The 11,243-nt window shown below is 47.5% G+C and overlaps 1 long non-coding RNA gene across 1 annotated transcript; it reads left to right on the top strand.

Annotated features, from left to right (window-relative positions):
- Positions 1 to 4,174: 4,174 nt before the first annotated feature.
- On the top strand, positions 4,175 to 9,165 carry LOC138120989 (uncharacterized). Its single transcript, XR_011156021.1, has 2 exons — positions 4,175 to 4,279; positions 6,282 to 9,165. It is a non-coding gene; the product is annotated as an uncharacterized lncRNA (long non-coding RNA).
- Positions 9,166 to 11,243: the final 2,078 nt, after the last annotated feature.

Genomic DNA, 11,243 nt, shown 5'->3' with positions numbered 1-11,243 from the left:
GATACTTTCCCTTTATGGGGCCTAAGGGGCCCCTTCTTAGACATCCCCATCTCTGAAGCTGGCTCAATGTTCCCTCCCGGCAAGCCCTGACCTGACACTCTGCTTTCACCCCCTCAACTTATCTCTTGGACATCCAGGGATGCAAATCTACCTCAGGCATAAAAGAAGGCGGCCTCACCGTCCAGGAAGCTCCTGCCATCACCAGGCTGTTCTCTCTTAGTCAGCTACAATAAACAAAACCAAACAACAGTGCACAAAGTTAGTGGCACCTTGGCCAGAACCCGACAATTCTGCCACTCACCGTCTCCTATGTAGGCCGGGGTTCTCGGGCAGCACACTTCAGCCACACTCCGAGGCTGAAGCCATCGTTGCAGGGTATACTGGGGTTAAGGAGACAAGGTGATGTGGCACAGTTGAAACTTGAGTGGACCCTCAATCCACCTCCCTCCATCCCCAACTTGCTGCAACTCCTCGGCCGTTGCCAAAGGCAGCAGGATGGTAGCTTTGAATGGAAAAGGTAAAGACTTCATTGCAGAGTCCTGTAATGCTTCCGGAGGGTTCACGAGGGCAGCAAACTGGGTCTGTCGGCCGGTTGGCAAGGAGGTTCGGCATAATACAAGTGGACCCCCTAAAACACACAAATAACAATGGATGCACCAGAAATTGATACCCAAGCCATAACAAGTCATTCTGTCTACCAGTCACTGCTTACCTCACTCACTTGACCTTGACTGCTGCTATCCAGCTTTACCTCCTAAAAATAAAGACAAAGAACAATGCTGGAACACAGTCACCATTCACACTTGCCTTGCAAAGACAAATGGTGACTCACCTTCCTGCGGGAACCCCCTCACCCAGTGTGGGGCGCTCTGCCACCGATTTAATCCATCTGCATCTGAAAGAAAGTGATGACAAAAGTCAAAGTGCTGCATGAGAACTTAACAGCTCCAGGCATCCTGTGTCAATCTAGGAATATCATCTAGAGACCAAACTACACCCTACAGAACAAATTCCAAGTTCCCAAGCCTTGCCCTATTACACCTATAGGCCAGACTGTGCAGTAGGGCAGAGCAGCTCCGGGCCAAATCCCATGCAGGATTTGCATGCAGCAGATGACAAAGGAGGGGACACAACAAGAAGAGAAAACTCTCGGCGAGAAGAATGACCGCAAGCACGTCAAAGGGCTAAAGCAAAAGACATGAAACACAAGATGCCCAAAAGACGCAGAACACACAATAGAGAAGTGATACGACATGCACTGGGACTGCTCTGCCCTGCACACCTCGGCACTGTGATCAAAAGTGAGACTTTCCCTTTATGTGGCCTAAGGGGCCCCTTTGTGGGTAGCCCCGTCTCCAAAGCTAACTCAAAAATCCCTCCCAGCAACCCCCTACCCAACACCCCGCTTTCATCCCGTTGACTTATCTCTCAGACATCCAGGGATGTGAATCCTCTTTGGGTGCAAAAGAGGGCCGCCTTGCCATCCAGGAAGCTCCTGCCATTGCCGGCCTGTTGTCTCTTAGTCAGCTACAATAAAGAAAACCAAATATCAAGGCTTGAACTTAGTGGCAGGTTAGCCAAAACCCAACAATTCCACTACTTACCATCTCCTAAGAAGCCCGGGGTCCTGGGGCCACACACTTTGGCCGCGCTCCAAGGCTGGCACCATCATCGTAGGGTATACCTGGGTTAAGAGGAGAGGAGGCGATGCGGCATTGCTGAGACTTGAGCAGACCCTCACTCCTCCCCCCTGCCTCCAACTTCTCGGCCGTTGCTAAAGTCTGCCCGGACGGTATCTTTGAATGGAAAAGGCAAAGGCTTCATCGCAGAGTCCCATAATGCTTTGGGAGGGCTCATGAGGGCAGCGAGCCGGGTACATCGGCCAGTCGGTGAGGGGGCTCAGCATAATACAAGTGGACCCCCTAAAACACACAAACGACAGTGTATGCTTAGAGCTGTACCAGAACTTGCCACCCAAGGAATAACAACTTTTTCTTTCCACCAGTCACTGCTTACCTTGCTCACTTGACCTTGACTGCTGAGATCTAGCTTTCCCTCCTAAAAATAAAGACGAAGAACAATGCTGGAACACAGTCACCATTTACACTTGCCCTGCAAAGACAAATGGTGACTGACCTTCCTGTGCAAGCCCTCTCACCCGGTATGGGGCACTCTGCCACCGATTTAATCCATCTGCATCTGCAAGAAAGTGATGACAAAAGTTAAAGGGCTGCATGATAACTTAGGACTAGAAAACTGCAAGACACCGCCATACCACTCCCGCCGAACCCCGCATGGACCGGCCGTGGTTGCTCCATCTGAGGTGTGGCTCAGGTGGTTATGCAAAGGTAAAGGTTACCCGTAAAGCCTTCTTTCTATTCCACCTACCCCCCAGTCTATTCCACAGGGCAGAGCAGTTCCAGGCTAAACACAAACTCAAACAACACATTATGCTACGAACAGTGGGACGCAAGGATGATAAAAAAAGCTCTCGGAGAGAAGAATGACGGTAAGGACCGAGATGACGCCAAAAGAGATGACCGATGGCATAGTGACAGTAGACGGAAGCGGCTCTAAGGAGCAGAAGAAAAGACTTTAATAGAGTGACCTATTATAAGAACTGTCAGTCACGATGATCAAGACGGCTACAAAACAATGCTATGTTCAGAATGCTCCCTGTATCCTTACAATGTTATAAGCCCCAGGACATCACAACTCACAGCTGGAAAGGATGTATGGCAATACAGCCGGGAATGAGGCCTCAAAAGACATCTGACTCAACATTTCTGAGATGCGATTCCGAGACATGGCTGAGCCCATCGGTAAGAGAACAAATGATATCGGTGACATGCCGAGAAGTACAAATGTTTGAGAACCTAGAGATGATGGCTGACACTTGCCATAAGGTCCTTGAGGATAAAAGGCAGACAAATCTGATCCAAGGGATCCTGAAGACACGCTAGACAACACAACAGACTGGAACTGCTCTGCACTGCATACCCTACAGTTGCAATCAAATGTGGAGCCTCTCCCTTTAGCTGTCCTAAGAGGCCCCTTAGAGAGCATCCCTTACCCCTGCACTAATTATTAAGTTTTTCCCAGGAATTTCCAACTCACTACCATGCTGCCATCCCATCTCCAGGTCATAGCCCCTGACTTATCTTTCGGATGACTGGCAATATGAATCCACATTGGATGTGAAATGAGTCCTCCTCAGTCGTCTCGGAAGGCCCCATAATAGCTGGGTTAGCCTCTTAGTCAGCTACAATAAAAAAAAAAAATCAAGATCAATGCATAAATCTAGTGGCATATAGGCCAAATGCCCACAATTTGGCTACTCACCACCTCCTAAGCACATCCAGGTCCTCGGGTCTCTGGCTTCACCCAGAATCAAAAGCTGTGGCCATTATTTCAATAGACACGTGAGACAGCAAGGGGCAAAGTTATATGGTATTTCTATGAGTGCAGTGGATGCATTCGTGTGCTTTAAGATGTATAAATGTATCTGCTGTGCTTGGGAAAAAGCCTTAGGTAGCCCCAAATAGACACCTTTTCCCACCCTATGGCCTTCAAAACCCCTTTTGGCACTTCCTAAGCCAGCTACCCTGCTCACACTCTCCCAGCTGCAATCCATAACTTACCTATCAGAAGCCACAATTTTGGATATCATCTTTGATATGGGCAAGGTCCCTTTTATGACACAATGAATACGCTAAAAAAATTTGAAGCTTCATACTCAATACAACCTGGAAGTTACAATGCTCCTAAAGAAAAAACAAAACAAGAAGAAAAACTGAAATTAGAAAAGCACCTTACCACCCCTGAACACTCAAGCCAAAATTATGAGCCTAAATACTCCCTGTGTTCAACACTATCTTCTTCACAATGTCTTCAAAACCTCTGTTGCTTTAGAGACTAAAAGCATCTACTGGGGGGAAAAAAAAAAAACAACCTGATATAAGCTGAAAGGCCCTCTTCATTAAAATGAGAGCAGATCTCCTACCTGGTCAATCCCAGGGAGGAAATGAATCCCCTTGGCAAGGGCTGGGGTTAATATACCCCTGGCCGGGTCCGCCTCTCATTCCCATCATGCCCCAGAAAAGGGAGGAGGCAATTACCACAAGGTATAAAAGCTGTCAAAGGAGCTATAGCTGCTTGCCTCCTCTGATTTAAGTTCAAAATGAGTAAAGGGCTGGAGAGGAGGAAAAAAAGCTCTTCAGGGAATTGATGATGCCTTCTTTTTTACTACAGCTACATCGAGCAAAAGGGCAGAGACCAGGTAAGAAATAAGACTTTGTATTTTGGCAGTGTAGATAGCCAAGTGGGATAACTAGCTATTAATTTGCACAGTTGCTCCTTAGTGATTAGTAAGTAGTACTTCACATGTGACTAAGTAGGGTGGAGAAGAATAGTAATTATATGAATGGTGAAGCTCTCACTGGGACCTCTAATTAGGGCTAGATACATTATAAATAAAAATAACAAAACTAATAGACTCCTGGGTGCTGTTAGGGTTACGTATGTGCTGGGCTTACTCCCATATGAGATATTTGGTACCGGGGCATGGGTAGAAGTGCCCTGAAATGCAGATTTAAACCCTTAAAATGCTGAAAAAGGGAGCACTTCCTTTAACTGAACCCCTAAAATGAGGAAATGGGGTGTTTACCTCCACTTAAGCTAATATGATGGCAAATAAATGGCTTCTCCCCTTTAATTTAATCCCCTAAAATATTTGGAAAAGAGGGGGTTTCCTCACTTTAAATCTCTCAAATAATACAGAAAGAGTAATTTTTCCCTCAGCTCAAACTCTTAAAAAGGGGGGACAACTGGGCTTCCCCCTCCATTTACACATTTGGATGATGAAAATGCAGGAGTTACCCTTAATTCAAACCCATAAAATAGCACAGTCAAGGTTTTCCCTTTCCATTTAAACTAGAAAATAATGGAAAATGGGGATTTGCTGTCAATTGATAGCATAGAAGGGGTGGGGTTTCCTTCAAATGATACTATTAAAATTGCAGGGGAAGGGGATTCCCCCTCAATTTTGATAGAGACAATTATGGAAAAGGAAGTTTATTCCCTCAATTTAAGCCCCTTTTCTCTTAATAATACTTCTCTTTTCTGGGGGCTCTGGGGAGGGACTGACAAGATAAAAGGGGAAAGTTGAAAGTTTCCCTGTGGCACCCCATATGCTGCCTGGCATGCTCAGGTGCCCAGGTGCATCTGGCTGCTCCCTAGCTCCTGCTAGGATGCTCCAACTGTTGTTCCTGGAGGGACACTTGGGATACCTTCATCAGCCCCTCTGAACTAGTAGCTCCCTGTGCAGGTGTGCCCAGGCAACCCTCTGAAAGCAGCTGGTCATACCTGGACCTGCTGTGCCTTGGAGCAGGGGGTGAGGTGGAGAAAGGTCCTGCCGGTTGTTCCCTCCCATTCATGGGCCATTGTCTGTCCCTGAAACACTGGGGTGCCGGGCTTTCCTTTCTGTGGAAAAGAACTGGCCTTCTCAGCCAGGTGCCTGTGGCCAAAATTGGGATTCTGCCTCCAAAATTCCCTATGTCCCTGCTTTGTAATTAACGAGGAAATTTCCCTCAGATCATAAGCGATTACAGGTAATTTTTCCTCTGCAATCATTACTGAATTGTGTTTCTGTGGAAGTGTTTGATACATCCCTTGAGGGGACAAGGGTTTGGCCGGGTTTTTTATGGCTAATCCTGACAGGCCCTGACAGAACCCGAGCCCCCCATCGCTGGTCTACCCCGAATTTCTGTGAACTATTGATATAGTTTATAAGTACTCCCTTTGCCTGCTACTCAGTCTTTCCCTGTCCATCCAGGGAGCAGATTACTCCATCCTTTGCTCCTGACCGCAGCTCTCCTGCCCAAATGCCAGTTCTCACAGACAAGAACTAAGCAGAAAACTGCTACAAGTGTTGGCTTTTAAAGTAAAATTCTTATTACATCTGGCTAAATGATCAAAATAAATACAAGTATTGATGGTCATTGGGCAAAAGCTTTTCAGAACAGAAAATATCAATTTTGATAGCACAGATCCCATTTTGACAATAATGCATTCTTTTGCGTTTGGGAATCCTGCCCATATAGGGCATCTGAAAATTGGTATTTTGGAATTTGATATTTTGAAATGGGGACATGTTGATATTTTAGAACTTAATATTCTGGTATTTTGAAAGGGAATTATTTTGGTATTTTGGAACTTGGTATTCTGGTATTTTGAAAGTAGGTTACTTTGCTATTCTGAAACTTGGTTTTCTGGTATTGCAGAACTGGATTACTTTGGCAATTTGGGACTTGGTAGTCTACTGTTTTGGAACCGAATTACTTTGGTACCTCTGGACTTGGTATTTTGGAACTGGATAACTTTGGTATTTCAAAACTTGGTTTTCTGGGATTTTGAAACCTAGTTTTCTGATATTTTTTACCTTGGTTTTCTATTATTTTGGAACTAGGTTATTCTGGTATTTTGGAATCTGATTTTTTTTATTATTATTATTTTTGTAGGCTGGTTTTTTGGTATTTTTGTGGGCTGGTTTTTTTTTTTGTATTTTGTAACATGGGCTTTTAGTTTAGTATTTTTGTAACCTGGGGGGTTGCTATTTTGTAACCTGTGCTTGGCAGGGGCCTGTGGCATCCTAGTCCAGGATCTTGGCTTCATTTGCCTTCTTTGACAGTGATTATCCTCTCATGGGAACTGTTAAATCACAGACTGTACAATGAGACAGACTTCCCAAAACAAAATAAATTCCAGCTATGGAAAATCTCACTGCCGCATTTAGAAACACTTCAGCAAAGACTTTGGAAAAAGCAAAGGTGATGTATGATTACCTGGGGCCCCAGGAAACTGAGGTGAAGGTGGGGAACAAGCAGACAGCAAACAGCTTCCACTGCTTCTTGCTCCAGACACTACTGCAAGTGCAGCTTCCCTGGAATTTCATGTCCAGTGTGTCTCTTCCAAGCTCAGCAGGCGAATGAACAGGTACTCCAGGATTTACTTTGCTTGTACTTCAGGCAGCACAGACCCTCCACGAGGAACTGGAATCCAAGGGTAGATCTAAAAATGGTCCTTCCTCCCACTTACCGCTCCACACTTTCTCCTTCTGCAGGTAGGATGCAGGTGCCACACAGAGGCAAGAAAACTGCCTTTCAATTCAGTACAAAACCTGCCTGAAAAAAAACAGGACGCCGGGACTGAGAGCCAGTAGCAATTCCTTAGTGTTTCTGTTCACAACTGTTCTCCTGCTGCTTTTCTTGACAGGGGCTTTTCTTTCAAGGTCATTCCTGTATTGTTTTATCTTGACAAATGTTTTAGAAAGTTGAGTTTCTTGAGAACTGTTTCATCCTGATGTTTTCAGTGCTGCGCTTGCCACGATCCTTTGGATGCCCTAACTGTGCATCCAATTCAGGGAACACCAACTTAGCCCTGGGCTGGGAAACAAAAGACAACAAACATTTTAAAATCATCCCTGCCTTGAGGGTGTTCAGGCCCGGGAGAAAGCCCTTCCCACCACCCTCTTGGCCTCTTCCCAGTCCGAGTAACTGGAAATGTGCATCCAAACCTGAGTTATACAGATCGGGGTGTGTTCTGCACACCAAAGATCACAGCCCCAAGCCCTGGGAGCCTGAAGATGCTCTGGATTACAATTCACAGCCTCAGTGAACCCTGCAGAGTAAAGCCAAGTGGTTTCTTTCTCTGAGGGAGGAAAATGCATGACAGCAAGGGCTGTCCCAGCTGACCCGGCCCTCGTGGGGTCAGCTGAACAGGATAACCCATTGAGTCTTGCTCTGCTGTTGAAAAACACTACAAACCCTGTGGCTCGAGGGTTCAAAATCTACTTTTTAGGTCAGCCAGAAGGCCTCTGGCTGAGACAATTCACTGAATTCACTGGCAGATCCCAAGATCTGTTTCCAAGTGCATAAAAACCTACACCTACAAAAAGGTCCCAAGCACAGTGGAGTTAAAGGTGCTCTGAGCATGGGTTCCTTGAACTTCAGGGAAATGACCCCTAGTCTGGCTTTGGGATGCTCCCACCTGCACCTTGTGTTCTCCACACCAGCCATCCTGCCTGGGAAGGCCAGGGGTTTTGGACGCCCTCTGGGAACCCCCAGACCCCCTGCCAGTGAGTAATGGCGCTGTCTGTGCCTGCAGCCCTCACCCCAATTTTTGTCAGTGGGTGGTTCTTGATGTGGCAGTTGGGGACAGGGGTAAGGAGTGGCCCTGGCAGTGCTGGGGCAGCAGTTGGACCTGATGGTCTCAAAGGGTTTTCCAGCCTCAGGGATTCTATGGAACAGCCTGTGACTGACCCAGCTGCACAGACAGCCACGGGAAGCTATTACACACAGATTATATTGCCATGAGCCAGAGCACTTCAGGGCATCCTTGAGAGAGTTGCAGAGAGGAGGAAAAAAAATACACAGTTACGGCGCTGATCATGCTCTGTGGTTTGCAAGTGGGGCATGATCACCATTTTGTTTTTGTCTTGATAGCTCCAAGGAAAATAACTGTTGAGCTGGCAGCAAAGATGCTGCCTTCCTGATACTCCTGGCCCAGAACCATGGCCCAGCAGGCAGCTGTGGCAATCTGAATTATTTGTGCAGTTCAGAAGCTGCACATCCCTAGACCAATCCCTTGGGAGCATGAACCTTCCCATGGGCATTTTGTACTTCAATGTGTACTTTCAGCACACTGGGACCATTAAATCAGAATGAGGTCACTTGGTGACAGCACAGCATTAGATCAGATATCGAGAGACTCACCAGACAACATTCACTATGGATTCTCTGTGGATGCTAAAAGGCAGGAGCAGAGAAATTTTCCAGCTCTGTAGTTTGTGAAGTTTTTCCTTTCTCATCCTTTAGCTGAGAAACAGAGAAATCCAGCTTCTCACAGCTTCTCTGTGAGAGCTTTCGTTCTCATGAGAACTGGATGGGTGGTAACAGTTTGTAAGAATGTAAACTATTTCTACACCTGCTATTGTTGTCAGAACACTAGAATTGTTTTCAGTCTTGTGAGAATAATATTTGGAAATGGGTGTCTTACTGCTCGGCCTATCACCTTGAGAGGTGGTGAGTGAATAAGCCAATCATGTAATTTCTTTATTGCAAACTACACTATAAAAGAGGAGAAATTCATTAAATGAGGTCTTAACTCCGCTTTGGCCATATCTTTTAACCTGGACCTATGTCGTGATTCGCCGTTCTCTGGGGATAACAGTGACAGACTCTCCATTCTCATTGTTCTGGCTGCAGCATCCTCATTTCTCACAGGTCTGTTTCAAGGACTCCCCTCAAAATATGGATCGCTGGTCCCAGTAGGGAATCCCCAAGGGCATTTTTACTCCCTGCAAACTGCAGGAATGACCAAGAACAGGTTCTGTCATAGGAAAAGCAGAGGATTGTGATGATTACACAGCTCTCCTGGTGAGGGCTTCAGTTTCTACCTGCAGTCCCTGAGCAGCTCTGCCTTGGTCCCACCCGCCTGCTCCAAAATGCCTCTGTGGGGTTTAACTCCGGCTCGTTGGATCTGCCCATCCCCACGGCTCTGACAGACAGCACAGCAGGGGAACACCTGAACAGGTACAGCCAGGAGCACACTGAGGCCATCAGGTCTTGCAGCACAGCTTCTTGTGCTTCAGGGCTTCCAGTTTTTTGGTACAGATTCACTGGAATTTAACCTCGTAAAAATCATCTGGCAAGACTTAACATTAACTCAGGAATTCCAGTGCATCCCTGCACCACTGGGATTCCAGCTACTGTACAAGCTGTGAGAGGCAGTGAACAAGCCAGGACTTTACAGGTAAATCAGGTGCCAATCTGTTCAGCCAACAGCAGCTGCAAGAAACGCCTTGAGAATCGCTTCAGTTTTGAATTCCTAAAGCAAAACAAAAGCAATTTTCAGATGCTTGGCAAAAGTCCATCCCATTTTAACCAATTTCTGGGACTTGTTCCCAGCCTCCTGATGTTCATTTCCCAGCTCACACGTGGCTGCCAGCCACCATTAGAGCTGGTTCTACACACAGACATGTGAGGTTGCTGCGACTTATCATTTCAGCAGTTCCTGGGAACGTGAATATGACCCACATTTCCCACCTGCCCAGCACGGAGTCCATCCAGTACTCACCGAGAGCTGCTGGAAACTGACATTCTTCCTACTTCCCGTCTGGGAAACCCTGCCTCCAGCTCCGGCCTCTCCACCTCTCACCTCCTGGGAAGGAGTGCTCCTGACTCTGCACAGCTCCTGCCCTTCGGGGGAGCAGGGGAAATGGCGAAGGCTGCTCTAGTGACTGTTATTTTCAGACCATTTAGAATCCTGAAGCATTTCCCCCGGGCGGGAGGGGGGCCGCGGGCGGTGGCAGGGGTCCGTGAGGCGGCACGGGACGGCGGACACCCTATGAGGACCCCCAATGGCGGGTGGGGGGAGAGTCCGGGAGGCACGGTGGGGTGGGGCGCAGGGCGCGGCCAGGAGCGGAGTGAGGGGCGGGGATACATTACGCGCGTGCGCGAAAGAATGGGGCGGAGCACCGTCGGGGGCGCTACGGGGGCGTTTTTACCCAGCAGCGCTGCCCCGAAGGTCCCGCGGTGCAGCTCTTTTAGTGACACGGGGCAGCGGCCACACCTGCTGCAGTACCTTTTGAATATTTCTTAGACCATTGTCAACATTTTATTCCGCTCACACTTCTTAGCCTTTCCCGTGCTGCTCTTTTTACCCAGCAGCGTTGCCCCGCCTGTCCCACGGTGCAGCTCTTTTAGTGACACGGGGCAGCGGCCACTCCTGCTGCAGTACCTTTTGAATATTTCTTAGACCATTGTCAACATTTTATTCCCCTCACACTTCCCTTTGTCAATATTTTATTCCGCTCACACTTCCCAGCATTTCCCGTGCTGCTCTTTTTACCCAGCAGCGCTGCCCCGAAGGTCCCGCGGTGCAGCTCTTTTAGTGACACGGGGCAGCGGCCACTCCTGCTGCAGTACCTTTTGAATATTTCTTAGACCATTGTCAACATTTTATTCCCCTCACACTTCCCTTTGTCAATATTTTATTCCGCTCACACTTCCCAGCATTTCCCGTGCTGCTCTTTTTACCCAGCAGCGCTGCCCCGAAGGTCCCGCGGTGCAGCTCTTTTAGTGACACGGGGCAGCGGCCACTCCTGCTGCAGTACCTTTATTGTACCTCTTTTACCATGCTCAACATTTTATTCCCTTTACACCTCTCAGCCTTTCCCGTTTTGC

The sequence above is a fragment of the Aphelocoma coerulescens genome, chromosome 20, assembly GCF_041296385.1.
Source record: "Aphelocoma coerulescens isolate FSJ_1873_10779 chromosome 20, UR_Acoe_1.0, whole genome shotgun sequence".
In the NCBI taxonomy this organism is placed as follows: domain Eukaryota; kingdom Metazoa; phylum Chordata; class Aves; order Passeriformes; family Corvidae; genus Aphelocoma; species Aphelocoma coerulescens.
This window is presented reverse-complemented; position numbering and strand designations above follow the sequence as displayed.